This window comes from Kogia breviceps, chromosome 11, assembly GCF_026419965.1.
Source record: "Kogia breviceps isolate mKogBre1 chromosome 11, mKogBre1 haplotype 1, whole genome shotgun sequence".
Classification (NCBI taxonomy): Eukaryota; Metazoa; Chordata; class Mammalia; order Artiodactyla; family Physeteridae; genus Kogia; species Kogia breviceps.
The window spans coordinates 89,472,886-89,494,818 of record NC_081320.1 but is presented as its reverse complement, the minus strand read 5'-3'; the positions used below and the strand labels follow the sequence as shown (position 1 = coordinate 89,494,818).

The window sequence follows — 21,933 nt, the reverse complement described above, 5'->3', positions numbered from 1 at the left end:
CCATGTATGTCATCTATAAAACACATCAATTAACAAGCAACTTGCTGTGATCTTAGTTAAGTCATAGAATTTCAGAAATGGAAAAGAACTCAGAAATCATATTTAGCCTCAGAGATAGTAAGTGGTAGGAGGAGACCCAGAGAGAGAAGAAAAGGACACGCCCAAAGTCACACATCAAGGTGGAGGCAGAGTCAAGAAGGGACCTGGGTGCTTGCAGTGCATTGCTGTCCATATCATTGTAGAATATGAGCCTGGGTCTCTGTTTCTCCATCTATAAAATGTAAATAATAACACTGTGGTCTTGCAACATTGTACGTTAATGCTGTGTAAGAAAAAACTTTGCTATAATTATTATCTGTGGTTTCTCAAAACTTTAATAATAACAAAATAATGTTCTTCCTAAAAACTCACGGGAAGATTCTTGGAAATCTAAGAACACTGAGTAATCTTTACCTGTGCCACTGAACCAGAATACTTTGAACTGGGCTGTTGTTCAGACACACAGTTTGCTCCCGCATAAGGCTGTCCAGTTCGGGGGCCAGAGAAAGCCGGTATATTGGCTTGGAAGCCTTTGAGGTGGAGACTGCTGTGGCATCGTGAATACTCAGTCATAAGTAATGCGAAAACTTATTCCGGTTGCTTTTTGAAGCAGGCAGAAGTACCTGAGGCTCTGCGATGGAAGGTGCTCAGAAAACAAACCACATCTCATGGATGTAGCAGTGGTGATACTAAAAAAGAAAGTCTCTATAGCTCCCTGGTCAAGAATACGGGCTGAGCGGTCAAAACACTGAGATTTAAATTCTGTTGTGGCCACTGACTGACTGTGACCTTGAGAGAGTCGCGTGACCTCTGAGCTCAGCCTCCTTATCTAAAAATGGGGATAAAAAGAGTATCTACCTCATCGGCTGTTCATAAAAGCTAAATTAGTTAACCACGTAAACTGCTTAAAACAATGACCCATGCGCGGTTAAGTACCCACTAAATGTTAGCTCTTACTTCAGTGCTGCAAGTAAAGAATCCTAGTTTGGTGGCAGAGTTCGTAAATCTCGCAGCAGCATGACTGACTAGGCATGAATCTCAGGCCCTCGTGTCCCAAGCTCTGCACATTTTAAGGGTTTAACAACTGTATAATTTTCCAACACCAATTTCTAAACTATACGAGAGAAACTTTCTGTTCTTTCTGAGTCTTCACAGAGAAGGATACAGGCAAAGGAAAAAGCCTCAAGAACCTGTGAGAATAGCACAAGCAACTGCTTTGGTTGCCTGCCTTAGGGAAGCCTCGCCTGCCAGTAAGAATGTCCCAGGAAGAGAGGCAGGAGCACCAAGAGGATGCGGCTGAGCCTCTGGCCATGGCCAGCCTGCTTCTCAGCTGGGCCTGACCCGCCCCCGTGTATCCCTGGCTCTGTCCCTGTCTTCAAGGTATGACCCTGAGTACATTCCCAGCCCGCTGGGGTCCGCGGTTTCTCCACCTATAAAAAGGGAGAGCGGTTGAAATAATCCCTTTGTCTCTTCCAGCCTAACCTTCTTTTCGAATATCCTCCTTGGCTAATCTCTCTCCAATGTGAAGAAGTCTTCACCAATTACTACAGAAACTTATGCACAGCAACGGAGAAATGTTACGCAGTTTGTGTGAAATACCCAGTAACTGCCTCTAAATTATTTAAACTAAAATGACAAACACCCAAAGCAGACTCACACAATATGGGACATGGAAACTTCAAAATTCTCAGTCAGTTCCTTGGAGCTGGTCAAGCAGCTCCACCCAGGCCACGGGTGGGCTTAGAAACATTCTAGCCAGACCATTCCCTAGCTCCCCACCCACCCAATTTTGTGTCACAGAAATTACACGATTCCCCAGTTAGAGGATAGAGGTCTCTACAGATAACCAAAGACTGGCCCAACTGAGTGCAAATACAGCCCAGTACTCAAGACTCAGCTGGATATAGCAAGACCTCAGTCACTCACCAAAACAACACTCAGATCTGGCCCAAGCTGAGGTGTAGGAAGAAGCTAAAAGACGGTCCTCAAACCTGGGGCCAGACTTTTTAAAAGAAATCCCAGAAGACTCACTGACTGTTGTTTTTGTAAATTATCCAGGGTGGCTCTGTAGAGAAGTACCTCACTTGAAGAGAACTCAAAGTAAAATCACCAGCACCAAACATAGAGAGCTTAACCGCAGAAGGCATTTGATGCATGTTTCTTGAAAGAAGACATTTATCTATTTAGATACTTGGGACTCTCCACTTTAGAAAGGAACTCACTGCCAGGTTCTGGGAAGAAGAACCTTCTGGGTACGTTTATGTCTGTTTAAGTTCTACGCTGACTGGCCCGTTTGCCACGATCTTCCAGGAGTCTGCTGCCCTCTCTGCTCTATGCCTTGGAGCTTCCATTTTATTCTGGTCAATGGGAGGCACCAGCAGGAAAGCAAAGGGCAGGAAGAAAGAGAGGCCGGGGTGTGTACTTACTCCCCCGTCGTATCCCCGGCTGCATCGCATCTCAGTTCTGGCTTTAGCTGCTTTCCAGTCAGTCCCAGCTGCTGTGCTACAGCCTGACTCTCAGGGACCCAGGTCTCACCAGGGTCCAGTAACACTCTCGGCCCCTTGCCTTGTCTTGCCCCGCAGGCCTAACGGCTTCCCACGGTGGCTAGACCCTGGGCGCACAGTCCCCGTTGCTCACTTCTCCCTGCCCCTGCTCCGAACGTCATCTCCTCACTAAACTCCTCCTGGGACTGATGCACAAGCCATCAGCTATCTGGCCAGACGGAAGCGGAGTCAATATTGGGCCCTACTAGCTGACTTTAAGAGTCATTAGGGCCAGAGAAAATGCATCCCTGCCATTTCTGAATAAAAACGTCAGTGGAAAAACGAGGATTCCGTTAACAGGTGTTGCAGGAATATGGCTGTCGTAACAGGCGTGTATAGTATAGTCTGAAGCTGGTGCTCTCAACAAGAGTATGTGCAACCAACTTTCTCAGAGCAGCAAAGATGTCAAACGCTTCCCCCCTTCTTATCTCATCCTTACTTGACAATTTAGGAGGAGTCAGAGATCATAAATGGCCTCATGAGTTCTTCAGAAAATCTTTTCTCAAGGGAAACATAAAAGTGACAGTAGCAGCTACTGTGAATGATTATGGAAATGAGCTTAATTGGGATGCATTTTATGAAGCCACATTAACCCAATACGTCTTGTATTTTACAGTGTGGCAGAGTATCCGAGGGGGTGTCAAACCTCAGAACATACCAGGAGCCCAAAGCAGACATCTATCTATCCTATGACCAAGGTCATAAAGACTTCTGCATCTGTGGCAGAAACGTGGAGGCGACATATCCCTTCTTGCTGTTCTTGAGCTTCTCTGAGTCGGCCACTGCCTCTTTCTGCCTTTCTTCTCTGCAGAAACCAGAAGAGGCACAGACACTCATTCCGTCCTTCCCAAATAATGGGAAGCATGTCCAGTCTCCCAGCCTCAGAGGACTTTGCCGTACAGAAGGTGACCCCTTCCTCCCTCATCCACAAAATCGGCCACGTCTCTTAGGGCATCTCTCAGGTTCTGTGATGCAGGCTGCTGCTAATTCTGTCTTCAGAGGCAGTTAATCATTTGCTGCTTACTCATCCTTTGAAAAATTATTTATTGTGTATAGTTTATGCCAACTGTATGTATCAACACTGAAGACAGAGTAGTTAAGAATTTAAATTAAAAGTTAAATTTTAGAGTGGACAGAGAATTACAGATAGCGAGAGCTGCTCTGAAGAAAAGCAAGCAGAGGAGTGGGCTAGACAGTGGCCGAGGGCAGGAGCACAGCACCATTTCAGAAAAGCCAGCTGTGAGAGACGCCGCTAAGAAGACACTCGTTCCACCCGAAGGGTCACACCTGACTCCACGGCGTGGATCTCGTCAGCACGCTCTCTCCGCTCAGCCAGCCGGCCCCCGACGCAGGCCACAGGCTTCAGTCCCACCCAGTCGTGACTCCCAGCCCGCGGGCCGCTCCCACATTTCCGTGCCCTCGCTCAGACAGAATCATCTATTTTAGGCTGCCCTTGCCCCCCCCCAGCCACTCATGCTTCCCTGGCTCCCACCCTCCAGTCTCAGGTCAAATATCCAATCCCACAGCTCTTCCTGACCCATGACCTCCGTCCCCACCGCCTTTTTCTCTCAGCCTTCACTGACCTCTGTACACACATACACCTATTACATCACTTTTAACACGCCGTCACACTTTTCATGTCATATTAGAATTATTGCTTTGATCATCTGTCATCGTATTAAGCTGCAAGCCCTACATTATACGCCCAGCGTCTCTCACTGCACTCGGCCCGCCATACTCTCCCATAAAGCAAACAAGCCTCCCCAAACGTATGTGATTTTAGAATGGAATTGTCCTGATTTTACAAATAAGGCTCAGAGTGGTGAACTCGCTTACCCAAGGTCACACAGCCAGTAAATGGCTGAAGCTGGAGTTTAACACTTGGCATCCTGAAGCCAAATCCCATACATAGAGGGTTAGCATCCAGATAATTAGTGGAAAAGAAGGAAATCTGGGCCTGAAATACCAGAGTCACTGGCAGCCCCTGCACAGGTGTCATTTTGAGCCTCCACAGATCTCTGCATGAGCCCCTTTCCTCCTAGACAGAAACTGAAGCTTATCTGTGGTATTTAAAGGTCCAAGAAATTGGGCAAAGTTTCACGGTGGGGATGGAAAACGTCGTCTGCTTCTGTCAAATTTCAAAATCTTGCAGTAGCTGTCTTTTTTTAAATGCCCCTCATTCTAAAAATATCTCCCCACTCCCCCTCCAAGACATTCCCTTTTGTCACTTAAATGGTCAAAGAGAACCCCGAGGAGATCCAAAAGTGGCCATTCAGGGCGAGCAGCCCAGAGTGGCCCCTGTGTCTTAGATCTCCGAGAACCCTCTGGGCCCAGAGGCAGAGCGCCCAGCGGAAGCAGCGGACGTTTACTTTAAACGCTATCCTTCTGCCAATGCAGGGAGGTAGCCTTGAGCCGAACGCTCTCCCTGGAAAAGCTGGGTGCCTGTGGGGATTTCAGGTGAGAACCCCAGTCCCCCTCCATGTCCCTTCGTCACCTGTCCACACGGGAAGGCGGGAACCACCACCCTTTATTTCGTATCTTTACCACCCGCAGACCCAGCTGCCACGTGAAACCTCCTCTGGCAACTGCTGTCTCCACTGATCCATCCTGTCATTCGCCACATCACTGCTCCACCTGTGTCCTCTCCAGACCGATCCACTGGACGGCGGACCCGGGCCTCACACCGACGCCCTCCCCGCAGTGTTTCACACGCCGCTCTGCGTACAGTAGGTGATGAATGAGTGAGGTCGCTGAGGTCATCCTCCACGCCTGCAAGTCCAGAGCTCTGAGTGCTTCCCGCACAGCACACACTGCTCTGATCCCAAGAGGATCAACTGTGCAGACGCAGCGTTCTCTGCTTCCTAACGTCATATTCCAGGGGAAGAGAAGACGTACTTTCCCAAAACTCCTGCTGGGGTCAGGAGGGAGGAAGGGCCCAGTTACTTGGAACGTGAGCCCACAAGGCATCCCCCGTGCACATGTGTGGGGGGGGTGTGTTAACACTGGCACGGCCACAGCCTTCACTCCGGCCCCCCTTTTCAACCAGTGCACACGGCAGACTCAGCTCTGGTGGAATGGGTAGGGCGGGGCTGGGCCCCATGAGAACTGGGCCCCATTTCTCCCCCACGGGTGCCCGGGCAGAAGACGGGCAAGGATGGTGCTTTTCCTAAGCACAATTTTGTTCCAATAAGAAGTTGACCTATAATTTGGAGGTTGACCTCCTGAAGCTTGGCCTGTATTTCAGGCAGTATCTGTTCAAAAGGGAAAGAACACTTGAACAGTGAACGAGGCAACCATGCTAGAAGAGCCTGCCCATGATATATGCAAAAAGATTCTTTCAAGAAAAACTATAAACTATACGCTGGGCCACTGGCAGTCTCTAGTGGGTCTTAATCATGCCAACTGTGACAGCAAATGCAGAATGGAGAGGTTCCAGAAGTGCAATTAAACTACAAAAGTGGACTTTCCACTCTCTACCCTCTGAGTCTTCCTACATAATATGCCCAAGAAGATCACAGGTAGGTCAGGAAAGAAGGGGGAAAAGAGTTAGCTCACACACCTGTGTCATCCAAAGTGGCCTAGTGTCCACTGGTCCCTTCTCATTCTCCCCAGTGGGATTACAAAGGACCGTGGACAAAGAAGTCGAGAAGCCCAGGCCTCCTAATACTAAGATAACACTACCCTTCCCGTTGCCTTTAGAGTGAGCACTGAGAGCTATGTCTTCAGGGCCGGGGTTCAGCACACTGGTTCACCACGCTTTCTCGGGGACTTCCTGCCCAGCCAGCCCTGCCCGCTGAGTCTCAGCTGAGGAGCTAAGTGACCTACTGGACCCCATGTGAACACAATTGTACTAATGAGGCAGATTAATGGGGTCTGAACAGTTCAAGGCAAAATGTGCCCTCAGGGTGACAAGAAACTTTCAGACCTTCTTTTGGGGCTACCTAGTGATGGACGCCCCAAGAGTACAAACCGATGACATCCGTGCATGTGTACGTGCACAGATGCCCAGGAGACAAACTGGGGTTGCCTGTGAGGCCACAGCTCTTCTAGACAATGCCTTACCTCTGCTTCCTCATCATGTTCCTCCCTTCTCCTGTGGCCTCAGCTAAGCCAGATGGTAAACTACTTAAACACACACACAGACAGAGAAAGCAAGAGTGCGAGCAAGCATACATCTAGTACAAGGAAATCCTGAGAGCCTTCATCCTGGACGTGTGTGATTTACAGGCCTGTCGGTGAGACAGATGGAGAGGAGACGGCAATGGATTCACTGCAGGACCCATGAGGTCATATCAGAACGAAGGGGCCCGAAGCCTTCAGGGGATTCCCCTGTGCAATGGGCAGACCAATTAATGAGAGGCTTCCACGTGACAAGTGTTAACGCTTGAGTAATACCACTGTCCACGTGGCTTGCGCTCTTGGATCAAACCCAGGCTGGAGAACAGTATGAAGGATACCCATGGAGGCCCCGTGGTCTCAAAAGGATGTGGGCATGATTGCTCTCTTTTAGAAGACGATAAAAATCTATAATCAGCTACAGAAGGACGGCTGCAAAGTAATTCATGCTGAAAAGGTCTGAGCTAAGGACATTTACTCTTCAGTGCACAGCACGTGATTTAGTTTGGAAAAATGAGGAAAGTTTATTATACATCTGTATCAAGCCATTGTAGTGAGGCACGGCTGACACTATTCCGTCACCCACTGTTGCCCCAGAAGGCCTGGCCCGTGCCAAGTCAACGCATGTTCCATGATCATGAGCCACCCTTCAACCTCTTCTCCAGGGCACCCAGCTTTGGACCGCAGAACTGCCTTGACGAGGGACACATGCCACGCCAACGTCTCATCTGTCCCCTCTTCCTTCTTCAGTGCCAACAGCCAACTGCATCCTGTTGGCACACCTCTACTATCTATTAGTTCTTCCCACCGACCTCAATTCAGCGTGGCCATTAGACCACTACCCTCTCGTCTCCTGGAAAAATCGGACCTTCAGTGACTGCTCCATCAACAAGAGATGTTTCATCTTTAAAATGCTGCTTTGTTGTGCATTTTGTGAAAGATTTTGGCAAGAAGCTGGTTGTGGTTGGGTGATGTCACTTTCTCAACCCAAGACAACGCCTGAGAGCATGTCCACAATGCCGAGGAACGTTTGGAAAAGCAGAAGCCAGAGGCCTGCTTCTTAGGCAGACTTCCGTTCTGTCCTCCACAGAAAGAGGTCTCATTCACACAGGATACCCAGGAGAACGAAACACTAACTAGCACCATATCCTGCTGAAGAGTGAACTAGTTCTGGCAGTATGAGAACTAAGGCCTCTTATCTCAGGAAAAACCAAGGCAAAGTTAGGTCCTGGAAGCAGACTTGCTCACTTCACTGACAGAAGTTGCCAGCGGACCTGGGCTCCATTTTGGCAGGTATTAATCTTCAGTGCTTGCCAAAACCTTAGCAACTGGACTGATACAGTCACGTATGTTGAATTATTCCTTTGGGAGATGTGACTGGAGAAACTAAGTCTTCACACCCTCCCCGTATCTTCTAATAGTCATATGATTAGCTTTGGCAGCTGGCATTATGTGGCAGCCATAGGCAAAGAAGAATCCCCTTTTCTTTCCTGTGAAGGTGATTGATGTCTAACTGGGAATCAGAACAGCAATCCAGCAATCCAGCAATCCAGTCCCATTGACCCTATAACTCCCATCAACTGAGTTAATTTCTCCAGATCCATGGGCAACCCTACTACAGAATGAAGTGTAACCACTTTGTTTTATCTTGCCAAAAGAATGCTATGATAAGTTCTGTCACCAGTGGTGGAACGTGCAATACTACAGTAAAATAAAAATCAATGCCTCTTGGTCCTAGACACAACCCCAATACCTTTATGGGTCCAGATTCTGAAAGCTATGATAGTGAACGTCTTGTTCGTGTTGATTTTAGCAACTTCCAAAGCTGTTATGTGGATCTCTCAGCCACCCACTAAATCTCCCACTCTTGCCACTTCATCAGCGACTACAAATTTATAAAGAAAATCTGCCTAAGAAAAATCCCCACTCCTCATAAAACTACGATCTCTGCACACAAGAATGTTTTATGGAAAAAGCACTTTCAAATTAAAGTTCTACAACGTATTTAAACAAGGATTGTCTCATTGTTTGGGTACCACATAAAGAATAAAGGGGTATCACAGTGAATAATTTTCAAGCTCTGTGCTCCACATACCGCAGTGAAAGACTTCCAACTCCAATGTTGGCACCTTGAGGGAACAGAGTTTAATTAACTGTGTACCCCCAGAAACTATCAGAGTTCCTGGAACATGGGAGATAATAAATATTTGTTGAAAGACTAGATGGCAGACTTAGCCACGCTGGGGGCTACATAATAAATCCTGTGTGCCAACTTTCGAATAGAATTAAACCCCATACCCCACGCTCTCTCTCCCTCTCTCAATATCCAAACACACACAAACACACACACATACACCTAGACACACTCGTGATCAGCTCATCTAGGCTAATCTTCGCAAAGATAAAGAAATAAAAGTTACGGGATTATATATGGAAATTATAATTTAGGAAGGTCAGGAAAGACCCAAGTTTCTGATCCTGTTTTTCACCCCTCCTGAGAGATTATACCTGTGGGATAGGTACAAGTGAAAGTACATAGTGCTATGACGCATCCTGTGGTTACAACTTAAAACTTCAAATAAACTTGAAAAATTGGGGATTGGAAACATACATTCGATTCTCTGCTTTTGCTCTACCTATGTTTTGTTTGCTTGTTTACTTGCTGTAGTTGTTGTTTAGCATAGGAAAACATAAAATAAACCTGTTTAAACACTCATGTTCTTCCACCGAGAAAGCATATACAGAAAGACAAGATGCCTTCAGGAGAAATTCCACTCCTCCCCGGCACCACACCCTCTTCACTCGGAAGCCCTGGTTGCTCAAACTTATTTCCCAAACCGATTAGCAGACACTGGCTCCTTGAAGACTAGACCCAGGGATCATTTTCGAATATATGGCTCATTGGTTTTATGAGTTCTTGGTAACCATAAAGGTCTTGAATTCCTTTGCAAACAGCAAAAACATATTTCCTCTTTGTGGGGTACCAAGAGTTCATACCAAAGGCTACAGTGACATATTCTGGGTCTGTGCCTCTGAGTAACCAAAGGCCACTGCTCCACTGACATGAGGACAATCAGGCATTAATAAAACTAGTTTATCCTTTAAAGAGAGAGACATGTCGTTTGAACCTGGCTGATCTTGGATAGCACTGTTTGCTAATGAATCACCTCAATGACCAAAAATGCCAGTCAATATTACTAAAGATTCGGCAAATTTATTTTATTTTATTTTTTTTTTTTTTTTTTTTTTTTTTTTTTTCGTTATGCGGGCCTCTCACTGTTGTGGCCTCTCCCGTTGCGGAGCACAGGCTCCGGACGCACAGGCTCAGCGGCCATGGCTCACGGGCTTAGTTGCTCCGCGGCATGTGGGATCTTCCCGGACCAGGGCACGAACCCGTGTCTCCTGCATCGGCAGGCGGATTCTCAACCACTGCGCCACCAGGGAAGCCCGGCAAATTTATTTTAAAGGATAGAAACATGATTTATCTACTCATCTGGATTTTCTGATTTACATTAAAAAGGATAATGTTAAGAGTAACGCCCAACATTTCTACAGGACATTAGAGTTTGCAAAGCTTCTTTCTTTCCATGACCACTTTTGAAATCCCTCAAACCTGCCCGCAAGGCAGACAAGGCAGGCTCCAATGTGATTTGCCTGCACCTCAAATGGAAGGGTAACAGGAGTTAAAATGAGATTCTTCCTAACAACACATTACAAAATGAGATGCTAACCCACCAATGCAGGACTTGCAAAGGAAATGTTTCAGAGATCACATTTGCAATCCTTAGCCCAAAATCCACCCTGAAAAACTTTGAGGTTGAAGAGACCAAGACGAAAGGATTTCTCTGGCAAGAATGTTAAGAATTACACCACCCCTACACACATTCCATGAGAAAAAGAAAGGGAAAGCATCCCTTTTACCTGTGGGAGGCTTCAGGATTGCAGTTTGGAGAGCTCGACCTGGGGTCTAAAGGCACAGAGACTAGTGCTGGCTCCAAGCTTGGAGAAAGCCACAAGAGGGGGCAGTGACGGGCCACCCTAAAAGCACAGGGAGGAGACAGGCTGCACTGGAAACGGCCTGGATTTGGAGTTTCCCTTGGGTTCCATAAGGATCCTGTATAAAGATAGCAGAATGTATCAAGCTATGAAAAATTCTGCCCAGGAATCCTCCTGGGAGCTGGGCAGCTAGATAACCCCAAGCAAGGCTAGATTATTGATATCTAGAGTCAGAAGTGGCCAGTCTGAAGGGGCACTGACTGTGTTAAAGGAACAGCCGTCGACCCCCAGTATGCTGAGCTACCTACCAAACCCACAGGGCAACAATAACTGATCACGATAGGCCCCATCAAGCCGCACCTTTCTTGCTCCCTAACTCTCTCCCACAAACCAAACCCTCTGCAGCCCTCAAGGGCCAGAGCTGACTAGGGACAGGTATTAGGGGAGGAGGAGTGGCACAAGATGGGAAACAGAGACGTTTCCCACCTCCAGTGGAAGGGCTTCCCTGCCTGAGGTATTAGTGAGTTGAGGAAGGGGAGAAGCTTCAGCGTAAAGTGAAATTTAAAGCACCCAAAATTCAAAATATCTAATGGCTACCCCGTAAAAGCTTGACGGCCCGGTAACTGTTGATTACATTTCGTGGGATGTCTGAATCTGGGACTCCTGGGCTGGGGCTGGCCTACCCCACAATCCATTATGAAGAGCAAAATCTGGGGGGAACGGAAGGGCAAAATCAACAGAACACTGTCCCGCTTGTGCTCTTCAGAGACCTCGCTATTGTGGAAAAAGACATAATACGTACACTAGCCCTGCTGGGCCGGGACCCTCACCTAGAAAGCCCGTCCTTCCTCACGTGCTGACCTCGTCTTAGTCACACTCCCTTCTCCCAAACAAAGAGGTAAGACATGGATCTGTCCACGAGTGACCAGGTGACCAGCTGTGTGCTGAGTCCCCAAACCTTACAGTCACGTGTGAGTTTAGAAGATGGAAAAAGGGAACGTGAAGAGTGTTATTCCCTAAGGGGACAGACAGAGCTTATAATGACCCGGAGACAAAGCCATGAAAGGCGGGATGGCCTCACCACTGCTTCTCTTGACACCCCACCTGATTCTCCTTGAATTTCATTGCTTCATAACACCCGAAGTTGTTTCATTTGAACTTAACCATTATTGATTATGTGCCTTCTCTAGGAGAGATGCTGTTTTTAAAGAAGCATCTAAAGGGAAACAGATCTCCTAGTTCCAGCTTCAGCCCTGGCACTGACATACCATATTACATTGGGGGCAAGTGCCTTTCTATCTGCCTCTCTCCTTCAGTTTCCTATATGTAAAATCAGAGCACTCAAGGAGATGACCTCTAAGACCATCATTGCTCTAACACATTATACCACATATGGAGTCTGGAAGGATTTGAAAGTGGCTAAATTATGCAGAATGAATTAGCCCTTGAATTTGTATAGCCTATTGTAATCTTCGCAAAATTCTTGTACAATTCATTACCCAGATGGTTTATATCTTCCTTACCTTTGATTCTAAGGAATTGGTGTTATTAGCCTTGCAAAACAAATGAGGAACCAGACTGAGAGAATTACCCCAAGTCACACAAGTAGCAGGACCAGGAGCTAGGCATCCTGATCCCTAGTCCGGTCTCCTTCCTTTGCCCTACAAACTCTGGTGTTTGCAGTTAATAACAACACAGGCAGCTCCTGGGAACTAGTGAGGGTCCTTTCTCACTAATGTCAGGTAACAACATTACACTGGTCTTTCTCAAAGTCCCAAAGGCTGGTCTGATTAAGTGGGCTCTTCCCAGAGGGTCTTGTGAACCTTAAATAACCTTCTTTCTAAGTTTCTTTCAGTAACTCTGACCATTTGGAGAGAAAACAAACCCATACACAGAGGAATTTAAGGTGTTATTTTAACTTTGTATACCATGCATAAAAAGTTACCCTTTCACTTGAATTTTTGAATATAAGTTGGGAAAAAAAAAAGTTTGGGCACATGTTCTCCAGGTGAATGCCCCAGGGCTTGAAGTTTAACTCCAGGACAGCCAACAAAACACCAGGGGAACCCCCCCCAGGGGAACCCGCACCCCCCCATTCCCTACTCCCTCCCCCTCTCCCACAAACTCCCCTCCCTTTCTCTGTATCTCACCAGCCACCTGTGAGGTTCCAGACTTTCTTCAGGCACTCTGAATTTTAAGCAAGAACTTGGCCCCGACACTCAGAATCTCTCATGACTTACTGTCTTTGTCTCGTTCACTGAAAGAAGAGAATTATTACTATTATTATTTAAGGAGAAATAAAAATCAAGAACGTATTCAGTCATTACAAGAGCACAGAACATCATTATGATACAAAGACTCAACACACACACACACACACACACACACACACACACACACACACAAGTGGCCATAAACATGAATTACTGGATTAGTTATTCAGAATGTCAGGAATCCCAAACCATCCAGGGCACAGCTATTAATCTAACAGAGGAAAATTCTCCTGAAAAAGGACTTAAAATATCAAATGCCCAGTTGCACTAGGCATTTTTCTGGGTGCCTAACCTGCAAAATATAGACCTGCCTAACCTGCAAAATATAGACCTGCCTAACCTGCAAAATATAGACCTCACAAAACTTCCATTATACTCATTGTTATTCCTACTTTACAGCATAGAAACATAAGCTCAGGAATGTTAAGTAAGACTGCCGGGGGACACATAACTTATAAAAGATGGACCTAGGATTTGAACTCAGGCTTCTCTGGATAAAAATTCCATGCTCTTTTCTCTGTTTCATGCAATGTCTCCAGTGATAGGTAGCGGTCTAAAATCTGTATAAATCACTCTGATTGGAGTCCTCAAGTCCACAATTCCCCTAAATTGTGTAGCATAAAATAAGCAAGCAGCTACGGGTAGCAGCCAAAGCATCTGCATAGAAACAACTAAAATACACAAGACAGAAAATACACAAGACAGAAAAAAAAAAAAAATATATATATATATAGCTAGTGTTGCATATTATATTCTTTAATTTATTTTCACATATATCGTGTCTGTTAATCATCATGACACCATGAAGCAGTTATAACTACCCCAGCTTTGCATTTAAGAAATGAAGCTACGGTCATCATGTTTCAGAGCATGGGCACAAGAGCCAGGAGTCTTTCAGTAATTTCAGCATGTTTCGGTATATTACAGCATGGAATCATCAGGACTGAACAGGCATAGTCAATTTGTATTCAATATCTGCGGGTGAATAAGAACAAGTTTTAAAGATTTCTACGAAAAACGTTTAAAATATAAAAAGTTTTTTTCTTTGAGAAATAATCATCAATATATGATGATTTTTTTAATATAAAAAGTCACTTTTGAGGAAGAGTTCACTCCTTGACAATGTGTATCTCCCCATATTTCCTTCCTCCCATGCACAGATTCAACTCTCATTTTTGTTCATTCAACTTGTACATGGATACTTCTACCTATTCCACTTGATATAAAATAACTGGCTATAACCACATAAAGAGAGAGAAGAAGTATCCAGGAGCATTAAGACGATCATGTTTCCTAAACAGTTATTAAGAAAACTAATTTAAGGACTCCAGAATGTATTGTCACAATGACCCACTGGCTCCCTGCTCAGAATTCTCTTCTACTTTGCCTGGTCCTGGAACCCTGCTACCTAGAAACAAATGCAGGTCTGCTGGGAGCTTTGACTACCACCCCAAGGAACCCTTGGATGGCCTGCAAATGGTACTGATAACATCTGATAATTCTTTCACTCATCGATCCCCTAAATTTGCCACTGCAGAAAGACGGAGTGTTACCGGCAAGTAGCACCCCACAGGGCGGAGGGTGGGCCCGGCTCAAGGTCAGGCTTTTCAGCCGAGTGGACAATCTGGTGTAACAGTGGGATGCTGGGAGCAGGGACACCGGACACCAAAGCTCTCCTGGTCCTGTTGGTAACTTCATTTCCCAAACGTTCATAATTAAACAGCTTTTATTGACGTAATCAGCATGAGCTCCTTAGCTTTGTTTTTGCAACCGGTATCGTGTTTATGGAGCCAAATATTAGAGACTTTGATACTGAATACCTCCTCGGATGTGTTAACGTTGGCACGGTCTCTAGATTCGGAAGATGCCGGGCTGCCTCAGCACAGCCTCCGCTCCAGCCTCCAGCTCATCAGCCCCCCTCCCAGACCACAAAGCAGCAGTTCTCCTGTAAGACTCACTTACAGGATTTCTCCTGCAAAGTCCCAGGGAATGGTGTGCAATTGAAACAGGGTGAAATATGATCTCAAAGTGTCTGTCCGACCAGAAGTTTTCAAAGAAAACATTTCTTAAATCTTGTGTTCACTGCTGTTTCAGCAGGCCCATTAGATTGGATGGGACTTGGGGGGGAGCTGTCGCCAGTCACTGCAGCAGGAATAGCAAACAAGACTTAGAGCAAATAAACGAGCCCCAAACTGGCATCCCAGGGGCCCCTGGCCAATGACCTCCTTCATTCCCCAGGCGGGACGACCAGCCCACCCTCTGGGACCCCGGGCCAAACTGCAGCTTAATCAGATGAGACATTAGTTAGCAGCCTCGATTACTAGAAAGTAATTAATCAGGGAAAGTCTCCAAACAGGAGGAGGATAAATAAACAGCAGGCACACGGGGTCCCATTTTGGCTCTAGATAAGGCTGCCATCCAGGTGTCCTGCTGGGGTAGAGCCCATCTTTCTTGTTCCTTTCCTCTTAGGAAATGTGGTGACATTTCTCACATCTGCCTAGAAAATGCAAAGCCAAGAGGGCTCTGAATGCGAAGAAGATGAGGGACTTTGGAAAAACTATTAGAGGAAAGGCTCCCGGGGTCGGGGACAGGGGTGGGTGTGGGGAGCTTTGCCCTCCCTGTTCATCCTTTTTCATTGTATGTAAATTCTGCCTTATTTCCACATTTAAAAAAAAAAAAAAAGAAGAAGAAGGAAAGGTTCTCTGTGGGTTTCCAAACTCCTATTCGTTTGGAGAAAACCAGGGGCTCAAGTGCTTTTCTTATGTCTGGGCATAAGACGGCCCCTGGGACATTAGCCCCCGAGACTCTCTTCAGCTTCAGGGACTCTCGGTACAAAGCCGTGAAGGATTCAGACCATCCGAAATTACTGGGTTCTCCTTCAATATTGATTTGGGGATGAGGAAGATTAGAAAGGATGGAAGAAAATGTAGTTAAATGCAAGCAGAAAGTGTCAACCGTTGGTCCAGCTTGACCTGACGCATTACATCAAATAAGGTCATTTGTTTATGTTGCATCTTTTTCCTTCTGGAGGAACAAAAAATGTCAGCAACTAGAGAATGTGTGTAATGTAAACACGGCTGTGTTCGCTCAGCTCCAGGGAAAGCACACCCAAACGTAAGTCAGCGCAGGACATCCTCTGCTCAGAGGACAAGCACAATGATTTTAACCTAATGACCCACTCTTAAACGGCTCTACAGCAAATCGCAATTAAATAAATACCACTTAACAGAAGAGACTTGCTTTACAGCTAGACTATTTGTGGGGAGAGAAAGAGAAGGCTGAATGAGCCACTTAATCTTTAATTAAAGGTAGTTTCCAAATATTGTTATGAATTCAATCTCAAGCTAAATTTATAAAATGTCACAGCGATGAGTTACAGGCATTCTGGAACAAAACAGAGAGACGGGAGGTGTGGAGGTCGACCCCAAACTGAGGTTGCTTTAGTTTGTTGTCTTAAACTAGAGTTGAGTCTAGTGGCCTTCCTTTGGCCCAATGATTAGGAAGGCCTGATTAGAGCTGTATAAAATCATGGCACAGACACCAATGAATGAGTAAAAACTGTGGCCACACGTGTTGCTGTGGGAAGCTACAGGACTGAGGGTCAGGAGAGCTGAAGTCAAGGCCTGGCTCTGCTGGTCTCTGGAGCACCGGGGAGGAATTCGTTGGAATGGAGGAGAGAGAGCTATTACGGCTTGTAGCTGACACTGAGAAATCATGAAAGCGCTTGAGGGATCCAGTGACCTGGTCAGCCTTCCCCAAGGAGGGCCGACAGGCGGCACTGACACCTCCTTCACTCAAGGGCTGATCCTTCCTCCCTCCTCCCTCCCTTCTCTGCACAGTCTCACCTTCTAGGCTTTTCCTGTCTCATTATTTATTTCTGATATTTTTGACGTGTTTTAATTTTTCACGTGCTTTCAATTTTTTTCACGTAGGCGCCCACACAAATATCTTTGAGCAGGTGACCTGGACCAGGCTTCGTGGCCTCCAAGAAAGACCAATCACACTTTCCTCTTGCCCCCCACAGACCTTTACAGCCTCAAAAAACTGATAATGGTGTCCCTAGGAATACTGGGGCTCAATCGAAAGCCGAGTCCTGCAAAGTCTCTTCCTCTTACAGCCTCAAATGATCCCTAAAAATCCAGACTTTCCGGAAACAGCTTCAAGTTTGCCTCCCCTGCTTGTGTGTCACTGTTGAGATCAAAGAGGGCACTCATGCTGCCGAGAAGCCAAAGCCTTCCACCGGGGCACAGCAAACCCCACGAGACGGCGAGCCTACTCAGAGCACGGTCCCCCGCGAAGGCAACTCCTCAAAAGGCACCACTTAGTCGGCCACCGATTATGTCGAAGGCTCTGTGAGAGCAGAAGCCATGTTTCCTCCGTCGGGACACCTAGCATGAGGCCTGAACACAGCAGCTGTCATCTGTTCCGCTCTACCAAGCAGCTGCCTGGGCCCAGCACTCTGCTGTCTCTGAAGATGCAGAAAAATAAAATTTAGCCCCTCCTATGAAGAAACTAATAAGGGAGACAAATATATGAATAGATAATTAAAATCCTAAATGGCACGTGTTAACGCTAGATGTGGCGGAAAAATAGATATCTTTCTTTAATCCACGGCAAATGATCTCCAAGTCTTACTGACTTACAGCAATCACTCGCTAAAACAAAGCCTTAAGCAAATAGCTCTTCCCGAGTTCAAAGTCCAAACTGCAGGTGACAGTTCTAAATCACTCTGATACGATCAGGCTATACTTGGAGGCCCCACACTGCCAGAAGGACCCTGACAGATGAGGACGTATTCAGGAGACGAAGAACAAGGTGGCAGATAAACTCAAAGTCGTGATTAAGAGGGAATCGTTGAAAGAAGGCCAAGGAGGGTCATCCGGGCAAAGAGGACTTGGCAGATCCCTGTGAGGGTCTCAAGGGCAAGATGCATGGTGTCCATGCAGGACAGCCCCCCGTGACCGTGCAGGTGATGGCAGACTGCAAGCATGGAGCTTCCTGGAGCTGCGCGGGCCACGGCTGCACAATCGCGCGTGGAAGCCCCGTGTCATCTCTCCTCCGTGGTGCCCAGAAGAGCAGCCTCTTGATAAATGTTTGGTGAATGAGACCCATTGCTATCTACAGATGTAGCATTTTTTTTTGGTGAAAAACTGCTGTCTAGAAGACGAAGCAGATCTTTTTACTAATTTAGTTGTTGCCCCAAATGGCAGAAGATCAATGGATGCAAAAAAATCAGAGGTTAGGTGACATGTTTTTTAAGTTTTGAAGACCTTTCTGTGAGGCAAAGTGGTCAAACTATGATGGGGGTGACAGGAGGCAGCCGTGGGGCCCCCTGCCTCACAGATGCTCTACCAGCAAGAGGGCAGATGAGCGGCTTTCAGGACTTGGGGAGAATGTTCCATTCTTGGAAGAGAAAGTGGAGTTTGGGCTCAAGCTGGGGGCTGCCGCAGGGTCCTGGTAAAGAGCAAACGGTGGTGAGCGGACCCCTGAGAGGTCCCAGAGCCTGGCAGGAGGTTGCAACCAGCGGGGCCCCAAAGAGTTAACTTTCTCTTCAGCTCCAGAACATTTTTAAAGTTATTTCTTGTCAAATCAAAATGTTTCCAAATGACTCCTCAGGCCGGAAAATGCCAAGCATTACCGCGTGGGTTTGCTCGGCAGGCAGAGGGGCCTGCAATGCCGTCCAACCGCATTCTGCACGCGGTGGGAGAAGTCCCGTGTGTCCCCGTCCTTCCTAATCTGATGAATACTCGTCATAAATTCTGCCCAGGCCGTCGGCAGGGCGGCCGCTGGCACGGGGCGAAGGGGAGGGGCCTGCTTTACGAGGGCCAGAGGAGACAGCAGGCCGCCAAGCCCTCTGCAAGAAGCTAGTAAATCAGCAGCCAGGGGAGGCTCCGCGCACAAGGGACTGCCCCGCCCCCAGAGTCTCAGGGAGCTCAGGTGAACCGGGCGGGAGAGGAAGGAGGGCTCTGAGTCGCCTGTAGCTGTGGGATCCTGAGGACCTAGGTAACGAGGTGCAGTGAAGCAGGATTCCACCAACTTCCCAGAGCCTCCAGCGGGCTGTGCTTTCCCTCAATAAGCACCAGAGCGGATGCTGGGAATACAGGGACACTGACAGAGGGGACCCCTGCCAATCAGTAGCTTGCTTTCCAGAAGGGAGACCCAATCAGGGAAGAAAGCTTCTATTCGTTTGCTCGAGGTACCATAACAAAATACCTACCATACACTGGAGGCTTAAACAACAGAAATGAATTTCCCCACAGTTCTGGAGGCTGGAAGGCTCAGATCAAGATCCCACAGGGGCACTTCCTTATAAGGGCTCTTGTGGAAAACTGAGCTAAGCTACTCCATGGAATTGCTGCCTTGGCATCCGTTCTGCTTGGCCAAGTGCGCTGCAGGAACCTTAAACTGCCACTAGCCCCCTCATGCAAGCACACGCCCTAGACAGCAGCCGCAGGATCACAAGCCAATGTAAGTTCCCAGGAGGACGTCCCCAGCAACCCTTGTGATCTATGGTCCCCCGGCCTCCCAGTGCCTGGCCTTGCTTGCCTTATTGCACCCCCGTGGGGCTCACCCAAACCTTGCTCTTTCCATTTGAATCAGCCAATCCAGCCCTAGCCTGGGAATCCCAAAGCACTCCACCCACAGACCCTAATAAAGGTACATGGCCCAGGTCCTGCTTCTCTGCCTGTCTGCACTCTGCCTTGACCTCCCCATGTGGCCCCTCGAGGTGTGCTGCGTAATTCCTCCAGGACCGATAAGGAATGAATTTCTCCATTTCACCTCCCCTTGTGGATGACTGTTGGACTGTGGCTCACCATCCAGGACTCTGTGCTCCACTTAACAAAAGTTAATTTAACAAAGTCATAGCGATTCTCATCCTGGCTTGCTGATGGCTGACTTCTCGTTGTATCCTCACATGGCAGAGAGAAAGAGAGTGAGCTCTCTGGTGTCTCTTCATATGAGGACACTAATCCTATTGGATCGGGGAGGGCCCCACCCTTATGATCTCATTTAAGCTTAATTACCTCCATAAAGGCCCTATCTCCAAATACAGTCACATTGAGGGTTGGGGCTTCAATGTATGAATTTTGGGAGGGACACAAACATTCAGTCCATCACAGAGCTCTGAAAAATAACTCTAATAAGAGGTGATAAGTGCTGTGATAGAACTGTGGAGTGACTCATCTGACAGAGGGGGTTGGGGGTGAGGGAGTAATAAAGGAAAATGCCATAGAAGAGGCATCTGATCTGATCCAGGTAGAATAAGAAAGAATCCACCCAGTGAAAAAATAGAGGAGGGAGACCATATAAGATGGTGGAAAGAGTACAAGCTGCCAGATTGAAATCCTACCTCTGATCCTACTAGTTCTATGACCCTGGACAAGCATTTTTAACCTCTCTGAATCTCAGTTTACTCAACTGTAGAATGGAATTAAGAGTCTACTTGACAGGGTTTCCGTGGAGGCTAACACACGAGGCATTCCAGGCAGCACAGGGGTGAGAGCCCGTCAATCACATGGAGTCTTCAAAACAGATGGGCTGTTTAGAGAAGGGTGAGCAGTTCAATGTAGCAGCTTCAGGAACATCAAGAAGAAGACAAGGATGTGGGATGAGTCCAGACTGGGAGCTTATTGAATGATGGACTAAGGAGTTGAACTCTGTTCTGAGAGCTCCATGGAGCCACTGGAGGATGTAGAGCAAAAAGGTGACATGAAGAGGCCTAGAATTTAGGAAGATCACTCTGGTGTCCATGTGAAGCAGGAACTGAAGAGAAAAGGAAAGCAGGACCGAGGAACAAGGCTTGGGTATCCAAGGTGGAAGACAAGAAAATGTGCCAATAACCCTTCTGCCTGGCAGCTAAGTCCCTTTTCCACTTCAAAGAGCATCTGCTGAACTTCCACAACACGCAAGCCCCAGGCCAACGGCTGCAGCTGAGACTCTGGCCCAACCCCCATCTACTCAGTATTCGGGACCCGCCACAGTCTTTCCCCAACACTCCCCAGCAGGCACGCTGAACTCCAGCCAAACAGACTGAAGGGCCTTTCCTGACAGAATGAGCTTCAACTATTTCTTCCCCTTGTGCCCTTGTTCTTGTTGTGGGAACCTCCATGCCTGGGTCTGAATCACTCCTTTTCCAATGCTTTTACGAGCACTGTGTGACCTACAGCAGATCACTTCAACTGTCTGCACATCTGTTCTTAGTACGTGCAATTTAAATAGTGAGAGTACTTGTAGGAACACCATAGAGACTAACTAAAGCATTTAGCACCAGATCGGGCATATTTGCTACCATCTGCCGGCACGACTCCCGAAGTCCTCACCCAGGATCACTTTTCTCACCACTGAGCTCGACAGCCTGGCCCCTCACTGTGCTCTCAGAAGCTGACATACATTACAGTCTTCTGGGCACTTCAGTTTTCTTCACCCCAAACCACACCCCAGTGGAGAGATCTCACAGGGACTATATATTTCCTCATCTGTGTGTCCTCTCAGCACTGAGAGCATATGAGATTGTGGATGGATCTGAACGGGACAGATATCTGTACAGAGTTAGGCTCTGCAGGGTAAACAGCACAACGCCAAGACCCACCCACCCAACATGCCATGTCCATAGTCCCTGATGATTGGACCAGAAGAGGACACAGACTTAATGGAAGCCTGCTAATAAAATGGCCACGCACACATGGCATGGCCCCACCAAAAACAGGAGCTAAGACAGTCGGAGTCTCTGTTAAGAACATGGTTGGAAACAAGAAAATCCAGCAAGGCCAACAGGAGGCGAAATTGAAAGGAGTTTGAAAGTCCTGAAATCAAGACAGAGTGATTGAGGGGAATATAGAATTGGAGCACGGGAGCCCACAGCAAGTAAAAGTTCTGAGAAGCCAGAAATTATTAGTGATCATAAAAATTACATATATTGAAGATCTACTAAGTGCCACCCACTGAGCTAAGCAATACATGGATTA

At 47.1% G+C, this 21,933-nt stretch overlaps 1 long non-coding RNA gene across 1 annotated transcript in view; it reads right to left on the bottom strand.

Moving 5' to 3' along the window:
* Positions 1–10,619: 10,619 nt before the first annotated feature.
* The window catches only part of LOC136792180 (uncharacterized), a 44,289-nt gene continuing 32,975 nt past the window's right edge, over positions 10,620–21,933 (bottom strand). Inside the window, exons 3-4 of the long non-coding RNA XR_010835629.1 lie at positions 12,845–12,951; positions 10,620–10,812 (exon numbers count right to left, since the gene is read on the bottom strand). This is a non-coding gene — a long non-coding RNA (uncharacterized lncRNA). The remainder of the gene's footprint in view (positions 10,813–12,844; positions 12,952–21,933) is intronic.